This window comes from Macaca mulatta, chromosome 1, assembly GCF_049350105.2.
Source record: "Macaca mulatta isolate MMU2019108-1 chromosome 1, T2T-MMU8v2.0, whole genome shotgun sequence".
In the NCBI taxonomy this organism is placed as follows: Eukaryota; Metazoa; Chordata; class Mammalia; order Primates; family Cercopithecidae; genus Macaca; species Macaca mulatta.
The window spans coordinates 230,789,028-230,801,513 of NC_133406.1; the positions used below are offsets into that span (position 1 = coordinate 230,789,028).

Genomic DNA, 12,486 nt, shown 5'->3' on the forward strand with positions numbered 1-12,486 from the left:
AATAGGGCCAGGTATGGTGGCTCATGCCTGCAATCCCAGCACTTTGGGAGGTCAAGGCAGGTGGATCACCTGAGGTCTGGAGTTCAAGACCAGCCTGGCCAACATGTAAAACCCTATCTCTACTAAAAATACAAAAATAAGTTGAGTGTGGTGGCACACCCTTGTAGTCCCAGCTACTTGGGAAGCTGAGGCAGGAGAATTGCTTGAACCCGGGAGGCAGAGGTTGCAGTCAGCCAAGATCACGCCACTGCACTGCAGCCTGGCAACAGAGCAAGACTCCATCTCAAAAAAAAAAAAAAAAAAGACCGCACACAGTGGCTCACACCTGTAATCCCAGCACTTTCGGAGGCCGAGGCGGATGGATCACAAGGACAGGAGATCGAGACCATCCTGGTTAACACAGTGAAACCCCATCTCTACTAAAAATACAAAAAAATTAGCTGGACGCGGTGGCGGGTGCCTATAGTTCCAGCTACTCGGGAGGCTGAGGCAGAAGAATTGCTTGAACCTGGGAGGTGGAGGTTGCAGTGAGTCAAGATTGCGTCACTGCACTCCAACCTGGGCGACAGAGCAGGACTCCGTCTCAAAAAAAAAAAAACAAAGAAACGCGCATACAATCTATATCAAAGGAAAAATTACTTTGCCTAGACTGGCATTTCTGTTCCACAGCAGGAAGGGAAGGAAACAAACTGCATTTAGGTTTGCATTCAAGAATATATTTCTAGCCGGGCACGGTGGCTCACGCCTATAATCCCAGCACTTTGGGAGGCCAAGGTGGGCAGATCACCTGAGGTCAGGAGTTCGAGACCGGCCTGGCGAACATGGTGAAACCCCGTCTTTACTAAAAATACAAAAAATTACCCAGGCATGGTGGTGCACACCTATAATGCCACCTACTAGGGAGGCTGAGGCAGGAGAATCGCTTAAACCCGGGAGGAAGAGGTCACAGTGTGCTAAGATTGCACCACTGCACTCCAGCCTGAGTGACAGAACAAGACTCTGTCTAAAAAAAAAAAAAAAGATTATGTGTCTGAGATGATTAAACCTAAACACTGATAACTGATGCTGTTCCTGTCCTTTTAGGTTTTCTGTGCTGTTTGTTCAGATGGAGCCAGTGCCACGCACGCTGAGATGGATGTTTCCTGCGTTTGGTGTGGGATCCTTCAGTGAAGGAGTCTGCACTGTGGTGTTAACAGTTTTGGCAACAGACTGTGTATGTTTTTAAACAATGAATTTCTAAAGGCTTATCTTAATCTGAAAGTTTGGCTGTAAATAATATGTCTTCAATATTTATTTTCTACTGACACCAAAAGTAGAGATATGTGGAGATGGAATTCCTCATTAGGCACATGTCACAGTTAAAACATTTCACTGTTCGAAAAGTAGTTAAGATATTAATCAACAGTGAAACTGGCCAGGCACAGTGGCTCACGCCTCTAATCCCAGTACTTTGGAAGGCTGAGGCAGGCGGATCGCTTGAGCCCAGGAGATGAAGACCAGCATAGGCAATGTGGCAAAACCCCATCTCTACAAAAATTACAAAAATTAGCTAGGCCTGGTGGCACGTGCCTGTATTCCCAGCTACTTGGGAGGCTGAGGCAGGAGGATCACGTGAACCCAGGAAGTCAAGGCTGCAGTGAGCCATGCTCACACCACTACACTTCGGCCTGGGTGACAAAACAACATCATGTCTCAAAACAAACAGTGAAGGTGAAGCTGTTGGATTGGGTTTGGCACAGTAAATAGCAAGACTTCTATTTCTTGCTAAATTGGCACCTTCATTTAAATCCTTGTGGCAAAACATTTTTAACATATGTTCCAATTAAAAGACAAAGTATTCCTCATAGTACCTTTTCTCTCTCAAATATAGGAAAAAACAACCCCTGAACTTTACTACTTGTCTGTGCTGCTGTCGGTGAGCAGCTTAGCTTCTACAGGTAAGCAAGAAAACTTTCCAAGTCCTTGTCAAAGGCTTACCAGTCCTTTGAGGCAATAACTACTCAACTGGCACTGTGACTGTGATGCTGCAAGGGGAATATTAAGCTTTAGTTCCTTTTTTTTTTTGAAACGGAGTCTCACTCTGTTGCTTAGGCTGGAGTGCAGTGGCGTGATCCTGGCTCACTGCAACCTCCTTTTCCTGGATTAAAGCGATTCTTCTGCCTCAGACTCCCCAGTAGCTGGAATTAAAGGTGTGTGCCACTACGCCTGGATAATTTTGGTATTTTTAGTAGAGATGGGGTTATACCATATTGGCCAGGCTAGTGTTGAACCCCTGACCTCAAGTGATCCACCCGTCTCAGCCTCCCAAAGTGCTGGGATTATACACGTGAGCCACTGTGCCCAGCCGCCCTAGTTCCTCTTAAAGCAAGAGATCCAAGAAGCTAAAAAGCATGAAAAGCAAAGCAAAGCAAACAGGGGGAGAGGAGGGTTAGGATGGGATATGAAAAAACATCCTTCTCATGTTACTCCCACTGCATTTAATTAGATCCTATCTATTCTTCATCCTGTAGTGCTTTTCTCAGGCCTGAGGCTGATCTCGTGGGCCAGGGTGACCTGTCGAAGGCCAGATGCTAACCCAACAGTTTGAACCATCTGGATCCTGTGTTTCCTGTCTGAGATACACATCTCTACCTGGCTGGGCCTGTCCCAGCAGCCCTGCCACCTATCGGCAATCACACAACCATCTCCTATCCTGCTATTTCAGCTGAACAGCAGAGCCAATAATAGGAAACATGTCAAAATCAGGCATTTAGTAGAAAACTGCGTTATGCCAGGCACGGTGGCTCATGCCTATAATCTCAGCACTTTGGGAGGCGAAGGCGGGTGGATCACTTGAGGTCCAGAGTTCGAGATCAGCCTGACCAACGTGTCGAAACCCTGTCTCTACTAAAAATACAAAAATTAGCCGGGTGTGGTTGCAGGCACCTGTAATCCCAGCTACTTGGGAGGCTGAGGCAGGAGAATCACTTGAACCCGGGAGGCGGCAGTTGAAGTGAGCCGAGATTGCGTCACCACTCTCCAGACTGGATGACAGAGCAAGACTCTGTTTCAAAAGAAAAAAAAAAAAGAAACCTGCATTTAAGTATTAATGAGCACTCACTGACAATGGATAAAAAGAAACAGTTCCGCTGAAATCACAGGACTGACATCATAACCCAATTCATTCCAAATAAAGATCTCCTATCAAATACTTTCACAATGATTATTTTGACTTTCTAAACCTCATGTTTTGTTCAATGAAGTTAAGTGGCATCAGCTGGGAGATTGCTATAGAAATAAGTGCTGAAAAAGAGGAAGGAAAATAGATGTCTTAGTAACAAACAGAGGTTTAGTTTCAAAAGACCCTAGTAATTCAGATTGTGTATTTGAACAAGGTCAATTTACTGCTTCTTTAAGAATGCAGTGGGGCCGGATGTGGTAGCTCATGCCTGTAATCTCAGCACTTTGGGAGGCCAAGGTGGGCAATCACCTGAGGTCAGGAGTTTTTTTTGTTTTCTTTTTTTTTTTTTTTTTTTTTTTGAGACAGAGTCTCGCTTAGTCGCCCAGGCTGGAGTGCAATGGCGCAATCTCGGCTCACTGCAAGCTCCACCTCCCGGGTTCACGCCATTCTCCTGCCTCAGCCTCCCGAGTAGCTGGGACTACAGGCGCCCGCCACCTCGCCCGGCTAATTTTTTGCATTTTTAGTAGAGACGGGGTTTCACCGTGTTAGCCAGGATGGTCTCGATCTCCTGACCTCGTGATCCGCCCGCCTCGGCCTCCCAAAGTGCTGGGATTACAGGCGTGAGCCACCGCGCCCGGCCTTTGTTTTCTTTTTGAGACGGAGTCTCGCTCGGTCGCCCAGGCTGGAGTGCAGTGGCTGGATCTCAGCTCACTGCAAGCTCCCGCCTCCCGGGTTTACGTCATTCTCCTGCCTCAGCCTCCCAAGTAGCTGAGACTACAGGCGCCCGCCACCACGCCCGGATAGTTTTTTGTATTTTTTTAGTAGAGAAGGGGTTTCACCGTGTTAGCCAGGATGGTCTCAATCTCCTGACCTTGTGATCCGCCTGTCTCGGCCTCCCAAAGTGCTGGGATTACAGGCTTGAGCCACCGCGCCCAGCCGAGGTCAGGAGTTTGAGACTAGCCTTGCCAACATGGTGAAACCCTGTCTCCACTTTAAAAAAATATATATATACACACACACACACACATATACATGTATACACATATATACACACACACACACATATATATAGACACATACATATATATATACACACACGCACACACACAAAAGTTAGCTGGGCGTCTTGGTGTGTACCTGTAATCCCAGCTACTCGGGAGGCTGAGACAGGAGAATCGCTTGAACCCAGGAGGTGGAGGTTGCAGTGAGCAAAGATTGCGCCACTGCACTCCAGCCTGGGTGACAGAGTAAGAGTCCATCTCAAAAAAAAAAAAAAAAAAAAAAAAAAAAGGCAGTGGAAGATTTTAGAGTAAAAATAATCACAACCTCCCCCTTATAGATTATAACAACCTGCATCATGACAGCTAACTGTTTTCCAGAGAAAATAGCTAAAGTGACCTGCATTGTGTTTTGTCTTTTTTTTTTTTTCTTTTTTGAGACAGAGCCCTGGTCTGTCGCCCAGGCTGGAGTGCAGTGGTGTGATCTTGGTTCACTGCAGGCTGGTCTCAAACACCTGATGTCAGGTGATCCACCTGCCTCAGCCTCCCAAAGTGCTGGGATTACAGGCCTGAGCCACCATGGCCAGCCGTGTTTTGTCTTTTTACTTCTGTGTATATTTAACAATTCTGGGCCAGGCACAGTGGTTGACGCCTGTAATCCCAGCATTTTGGGAGGTCAGGCAGGTGAATCACCTGAGGTCAGGAGTTCGAGACCAGCGTGGCCAACATGGTGAAACCCCGTCTCTACTAAAAATACAAAAACATGAGCCAGGCTTGTGACGGGTGCCTGTAATCCCAGCTACTTAGGAGGCTGAGGCAGGAGAATCACATGAACCCAGGAGGCGGAGGTTGCAGTGAGCATTGCACTTCAGCCTGGGCAACGAGAGTAAAACTCTGTTTCAAAAAGAAAAAAAAATTCTGAAGTATTTTTGGTAGGGACTAGTTACTCACAAATGGTCTCAATGTCATTAAGGACTGGATACAACTTTATTTTGAGACAGGGTCTCGCTCTATCACCTAGGCTGGAACGTAATGGCATAATCACTGCAACCGCCACCTCCCGGGCTCAAGCAATCCTCCCGCCTCAGCCCCCACCCCAAGTAGCTGGGACTACAGGTATGCCCCACCAGACCTGGCTACTCTTTTGTATTTTTTTGTAGAGATAAGGTTTCACTATATTGCCTACACTGGTCTCGAACTCCTGGGCTCAAGCAATCCGCCCGCCTTGACCTCCCAAAGTGTTGGGATTACGGGCATGAGCCAGCTCGCCTGGCTGACAACTCCATTCCTTGAGAAAAAGAACAGAACCAATGGGCAAGAAGAACATATTCAGTATAAAATCTCCCAAAGCATCTCTGACAGGCGTAGCACCTGAACAAATGGAAATGACTGTTCATCTGTTTTCTTCTGGACAGGAGGTTACCTAATATATATCCACTATCCTTTGAAACCACCACCATTTTCTGAGCACCTTCCACATCCCAGACACAGCACTAAGGTAGGAATTAGAAACGTGAGCAATCACACAATAAGAACGAAATTCCTTTGAAGTAATTATATTACCATGATTAACATAAATTATTTAGAAACAACACATTCCCTAGACCTCATCAATCACTACAGGGCTTTGAGCAGAGGAGTGACATTATCTGACTTTTTTCTTTTTTTTTTTGAGACAGAGTCTCACTCTGTCACCCAGGCTGGAGTGCAGTGGCGCGATCTCGGCTCACTGCAAACTCTGCCTCTCGGGTTCACGCCATTCTCCGGCCTCAGCCTCTCAAAGTAGCTGGGACTACAGGCGCCCACCATTATGGCCAGCTAATTTTTTGTAGTTTTAGTAGAGACGGGGTTTCACTGTGTTAGCCAGGATGGTCTCAATCTCCTGACCTCATGATCTGCCCACCTTGGTCTCCCAAAGTGCTGGGATTACAGGTGTGAGCCACCGCACCTGGCCCCCATCTGACATATTTTTTAGACAGTGTCTCACTCTGTCACCCAGGCTGGAGTGCAGTGGCACCATCTCGGCTCACTGCAACCTCCACCTCCCGGGTTCAAGCAATTCTCCCCTCTCAGCCTCCTGAGTAGATGGAATCACAGGCATGCGCCACCATACCCAGCTAATTTTTGTATTTTTAGTACAGACAGGGTTTTGCCATGTTGGCCAGGATGGTCTCAAACTCCAAACCCCAAGTGATCTGCCCACCTCGGCCTCCCAAAGTACTGGGAATCCAGGCGTGAGCCACTGTACCTGGCGAGAATGTTCTAAGCAAAGGTAATAGTGCAAGAGTCCCAAGGCAGATGCATGCCTGTCATGCTGCAGGAAGAGATGAAGCCCAGCATGGCTGGAACATAATAACTAAGGGAGGAGGAATAGCAGACACAGAGAGGGAAAAGGAAGACACTGCAGGGCTTTAAGCAGAGGAGTGACATGATCTGACATATTTTTAAGGATCTCTCTGGCACTTGAAGCTGAAAACAGAATGTAGGGAGAGGCAAGGGTGCAAGTGAAGACACAAGATGGGAGGCTACTGCAATAATCCAGGTGACAGGTTATGCTGACCCATCCCTGATGGTGGCAGCAAAGTGGTAAGACGTCATTTGATTCTGGGTGTGTCTGGAACATACAGCCAATGTGATTTGCAATGGATGGGATGTGGGCAGTGAAAGAAAGAAGAGTCAAAGATGACTCTAGAAGTTTTTGGCGCCGGGCGCGGTGGCTCACGCCTGTAATCCCAGCACTTTGGGAGGCCGAGGCGGGCAGATCACAAGGTCAGGAGATCCAGACCACGGTGAAACCCCGTCTCTACTAAAAAAAATACAAAAAATTAGCCGGGCGCGGTTGTGGGCGCCTGTAGTCCCAGCTACTCGGGAGGCTGAGGCAGGAGAATGGCGTGAACCCGGGAGGTGGAGCTTGCAGTGAGCCGAGATCGCGCCACTGCACTCCAGCCTGGGAGACAGAGCAAGACTCCGTCTCAAAAAAAAAAAAAAAAAAAAAAAAAAAAATAGAAGTTTTTGGCCTAAGCAGCTAAAAGAACAGCACTACCTTTAACTGAGAAGAGAATCATAGCGAAGCATGATGGCGTGTGCCTGTAATCCTAGCTACTTGGGACCTTGAGAGCTTGTTTGAAGGTTCTAGCAGGGGAACGCAACTACTTACATACCCTTGACTGAAGACTAGTCCTCCTCTATTGGGGATGGTTGTTCTCTTCGACTGAGTGTGCAGCTTCCGGAGGGACATACATGGAGCAGTGAGGGAGGAAGGAGACACTGGCCTAGCCAGCCGGATCAGCTGGATCAACCCTGGTGATCAATGGGGTGAGGGACGTCACAGCCAGATTGCCCTCACATCCTACTTGGGAGGCTGAGGTGGGAGGATCACCTGATCACGCCACTGCACTCTGGCCTGGGCAACACAGCAAGACCCTGTCTCCAAAAAAAGAGAAGAGAAAGATGTCCATGAAGTAGGCTTGAGGGGACTATCAGGAGTTCAGTTTACAGAGAAGTGAAGTTTGAGACATCTATTAGATATCCAAGTGGTAACACTAAGTAGGCAAATGGAGAACAAAGCCAAGTTCAGGGGAGAGGTGCAGACACACAACAGCCTAGAGATTTGGATATATCTGCATTTAGATGGTGTATTTGTCTGCTTAGGCTGTCATACTAAAATACCACAGACTGGGTGATTTCAACAACAGAAATTGACTTTCTCACCGTTCTGGAGGCTAGAAGCCCAAGATCAAGGTTTTGGCCAATTTGGTCTGTGGTGGCAGCTCTGTTCCTGTCTTGTACATGGCTGCCTTCTTGCTATGTCCTCACATAATCTTTCTTCAGTATGTTAAGGGTAAGGGGCAAACTCTCCACTCACGCTTCTGATAAGGACACTAGTCCTATCGGATCAGGGCCCCACACTTATGACCTTATTTAACCTTAATTACTTTCTTACTCCAAATACAACCACACCTAGAGTGACATCTTTGATTCTAAAAGTTCGTGTTCTTACCCGTTATGCAAGATTTGCAATGGTATGAACTATCTAAGGCAGACATTTAAAAGAGGCCCAAGTGTTCAAGGAGTCTTTGGCTCATGGTACTTCTTGTTGGCCACTCAAGTTTCATCTACCCCAGCATTTTCTCTACCTAGTTGGAGCAACTTGCGTGCTCTGGGCTCCCATCCCAAGTCCAGGCTGAAGTGTCCTCAACTCCTCCAGCTGCCAGGGAGCATTTATCTGGTTTCCCAGTGACTCCCAGTCTGGATGTTACTTTCCCCAGCGCTGTCTCCCATGGTTTCCTGCCTAACATATTATTTCTCTTTCTCCAGTTTCTTCTCTGCCTTCTGTCTGAAGGCTTATATTCTATTTTTGTTTCAGAATGAATTTCTCTTATGCATTAGAAATACGTTTTCATGGCCGGGCGCGGTGGCTCAAGCCTGTAATCCCAGCACTTTGGGAGGCCGAGACGGGCGGATCATGAGGTCAGGAGATCGAGACCATCCTGGCTAACACGGTGAAACCCCGTCTCTACTAAAAAAATTACAAAAAACTAGCCGGGCGTGGTGGTGGGTGCCTGTAGTCCCAGCTACTCGGGAGGCTGAGGCAGGAGAATGACGTAAACCCAGGAGGCGGAGCTTGCAGTGAGCTGAGATCCGGCCACTGCACTCCAGCCTGGGCGACAGAGCGAGACTCCATCTCAAAAAAACAAAAAACAAAACGAAGAAATATGTTTTCATTATCCATTAACTCTAAACAAGAACCTAAAGGTACATTAAAAAACCCTTAGCATAGAACTGCTGATTGACTAAGTCACAGAGAAGAACAGGCAAATACCTCCATTGCTTCAAAGACTGCACACGCTAAAACTACACAAATGCTAGAACAGAACATTGGATTATCATTATCAAAATTAGGGGAAGGCCGGGTGGGGTGGCTCATGCCTGCAATTCCAGCACTTTGGGGGGCCAAAGTGGGAAGATTACTGGAGCCCAGGAGTTTGAAACCAGCCCGGGCAACATGACAAAACCTCATCTCTACAAAAAATACAAAAACTAGCCGGATGTGGTGGCATGCACCTGAAGTCCCAGCTACTAGGGAGGCTAAGGTGCAAGGATCACCTGAGCCTGAGAGATTAAGGCTGCAGTGAGCCGTGATCATGTTACTGTACTCCAGTCTAGGTGACAGGGCAAGACTGTATCAAAAACAAAAACAAAAATAACCAGGGAAAGTACACTGTGAACAAGTGTTTATTCAGCAAATTTTTCAAATGATTTTTGTTTGTTTGTTTTGAGACGTAGTCTCGCCCTGTAGCCCAGGGTGAAGTGCAATGGCATGATCTCGGCTCACTGTAACCTCCACCTGCCGGGTTCAAGCAATTCTCCTGCCTCAGCCTCCCGAGTAGCTGGGACTACAGGCACACGCCACCATGCACGGCTAATTTTTTCTATTTTTAGTAGAGACATGGTTTCACCATGCTGGCCAGGCTGGTCTCAAACTCCTGACCTCATGATCTGCCCACCTCGGCTTCCCAAAGTCCTGGGATTACAGGTGTGAGCCACCACGCCCAGCTCAAATAATTTTTTTAAAGTATATTTTCCGGTTTTGTTTTGTACAGCACTGAGTCTGTCACTGTGAATTCCATTTTACCAAAAACATTGACACTTCCACACATATTTATGAATCAAAATTGAAAGATAATTGCATTAACAGGTACTTTTTTTTTCTTTTGTTTTGGTTTTTTTGTTTGTTTGTTTTTTGAGACCAAGTCTCGCTCTGTCGCCCAGGCTGGAGTGCAGTGGCACAATCTCCACTCACTGCAAGCTCCGCCGCCTCCTGGGTTAACGCCATTCTCCTGCCTCAGCCTCCCCAGAAGCTGGGACTACAGGCGCCTGCCACCACGCCCGGCCAATTTTTTTGTATTTTCAGTAGAGACGGGGTCTCACCGTGTTCGCCAGGATGGTCTCGATCTCCTGACCTCGTGATCTGCCCGCCTTGGCCTCCCAAAGTGCTGGGATTACAGGCGTGAGCCACCGCGCCTGGCCTTGTTTTGTTTTTTTAAGACGGAGTTGCTCTGCCACCCAGGCTGCAGTGCAGTGTCGCGATCTTGGCTCACTGCAACCTTCACCTCCTGAGTTCAAGCGATTCTCATGCCTCAGCCTCCTGAGTAGCTGGGATTACAGGCATGCACCACCAGGCCCGGTTAATTTTTGTATTTTTAGGATAGATGGGGTTTCACCATGTTGGCCGGGCTGGTCTCGAGTTCCTGACCTTAAGTGATCTGCCTGCCTCAGCCTCCCAAAGTGCTGGGATTATAGGCATGAGCCACCGTGCCTGGCCAACTTTTACAGAGAAAATTCTTTGAATCTGAAGTGTCTTGCAAGGTAGAGGCAATTGCAACCATTCCAACTAGTGTGTCAACAGTCTTCTCTTAAGGTGGGCTAGAAAAATGGTTTCATATTCAAATTATAACTCTGAAAAACAATTGATGGTAATAAAGAGATTCCACAATCAGACAGAACTGAGAGAAACAATTAGTTCTGGTAGAGTTCTGTGGTAATCAAAGTTACGTTTGTCCTGGGTAGCTGAAATATAACTAACTTCAAAGATTCCAGTGGGCTAGAAAAATGGTTTCATATTCAAATTATAACTCTGCAAAACAATTGATGGTAATAAAGAGATTCCACAATCAGAACTAAGAGAAACAATTAGTTCTGGTAAAGCTCTGTGGCAATCAAAGTTAGAAGTTTATCCTGGGCAGCTGAAATATAACTAACTTCAAAGACCAGGCCTGGCGGTAGCTTGTGCCAATCACCACAACACTTTGAGGGGCCAAGGCCGGAGGATCGCTTGAGCCCGGGAGTTCAAGGGTGCAGTGAGCTATGATCACACCACTGCACTCCAGCCTGGGCAACACAGCTCTTGTCTTTTAACAAGAGATTGTTACTTAAAAAAAAAAAAAAAAAAAAGGGCCGGGCGCGGGGGCTCAAGCCTGTAATCCCAGCACTTTGGGAGGCCGAGACGGGCGGATCACAAGGTCAGGAGATCGAGACCATCCTAGCTAACACGGTGAAACCCCGTCTCTACTAAAAAACACAAAAAACTAGCCGGGCGAGGTGGCGGGCACCGGTAGTCCCAGCTACTCGGGAGGCTGAGGCAGGAGAATGGCATAAGCCTGGGAGGCTGAGCTTGCAGTGAGCCGAGGTCTGGCCACTGCACTCCAGCCTGGGCGACAGAGCCAGACTCCATCTCAAAAAAAAAAAAAAAAGACTGTCCCTATCGAACAATTCTACCATGAACACTGACGTTGTTCTGTGGACTACTTCAGGAAGATGGACTGAGAACATCATTAAATGGTTCCAACTAGTTTCTGGGTAACTTTATTTTTGATTTTTTGTTATGGGGGTCTCGCTATGTTACCCAGGCTGGGCTCAAATGATCCTCTCACCTCGGCCTCTCAAAGTGCTGGGTTTACAGGTGTGAGCCACTGCGACAGCCAAGGGTAACCTTTTTTATTTATGTTTTTTTGAGACGGAGTCTCGCACTGTCACCCCTGCTGGAGTGCAACGGCGCGATCTCGGCTCACTGCAACCTCCGCCTCCAGGGTTCAAGCCATTCTCCTGCCTCAGCCCCCGCAGTAGCTGGGATTACAGGCTCCTGCTACCGCGTACGGCTAATTTTTTGTATTTTTAGTAGAGACGGGGTTTCACTATGTTGGCCAGACTGGGCTCAAAGTCCTGACCTCGTGATCCGCCTGCTTCGGCCTCCCAAAGTGCTGGGATTACAAGCGTGAGACACCGCGCCCGGCCAAGGGTAACTTTTTAAGAGCTGCCCAACAGTTCATTACCTCCTTCTCAAGGAGCATGAGTGTCAAACCACCTCCAGCAAAATAGATGTAGTCTTTTACAGATTTGGAAAGAAGGATTTAGGAAGAAAGGGAAGTCATTCGGAATGATTTCTTCCTCTGACGCCCAGCCGTCCCCCGTTAAGTCTAAAGGTGCTAGACCTCAAGACTCTTCTAGAAAGAGATTTTTCCTCTCCAAGGTGAATACATCTGTTCCGAAGGTCAGAAGCTATTTTACCAAAGTTTTCCGTTCCACCGAAAAAATTAAGGGTCAATTAATGCTTCTTGCCCCAAACCTGAATATGAGCCTGCCTCGGATCATATTCGACCCTAAAGACTCCACCATCTTGGACGCCCCTATATCTAGGACAAAAAAGGACCAGCTTCTCAGGGGCTCCTTGCAGGGAGCTTACCGCGCCCTCACTGTCCGCCGGCCCGAGTGCTACCGTAGATCACCCGCGGCCCGGACGCCAGCAAGTGGAACATCTGGGTCGCACTC

General features: G+C 47.6%; 1 protein-coding gene and 1 long non-coding RNA gene across 24 annotated transcripts in view; one reads left to right on the plus strand and one right to left on the minus strand.

Annotated features, from left to right (window-relative positions):
• Positions 1–12,466, minus strand: part of NMNAT1 (nicotinamide nucleotide adenylyltransferase 1) — a 46,798-nt gene extending 34,332 nt beyond the window's left edge. For 14 of the 23 annotated variants that reach the window (XM_077975165.1, XM_077975156.1, XM_077975127.1 and 11 more), the window contains exons 1-2: positions 12,401–12,466; positions 7,320–7,581 (exon numbers count right to left, since the gene is read on the minus strand). The gene's annotated coding sequence lies outside the window, so the exon portion shown is untranslated. Of the gene's footprint in view, positions 1–2,925; positions 3,044–7,319; positions 7,582–11,990 lie in introns of all 23 variants that reach the window. The other 9 variants (XM_077975143.1, XM_077975147.1, XM_015149162.3 and 6 more) reach the window with 3 other exon arrangements.
• Positions 5,813–7,582, plus strand: LOC144336523 (uncharacterized). The gene is made up of 3 exons (XR_013408381.1): positions 5,813–6,090; positions 6,391–6,852; positions 7,165–7,582. It is a non-coding gene; the product is annotated as an uncharacterized LOC144336523 (long non-coding RNA).
• Positions 12,467–12,486: the final 20 nt, after the last annotated feature.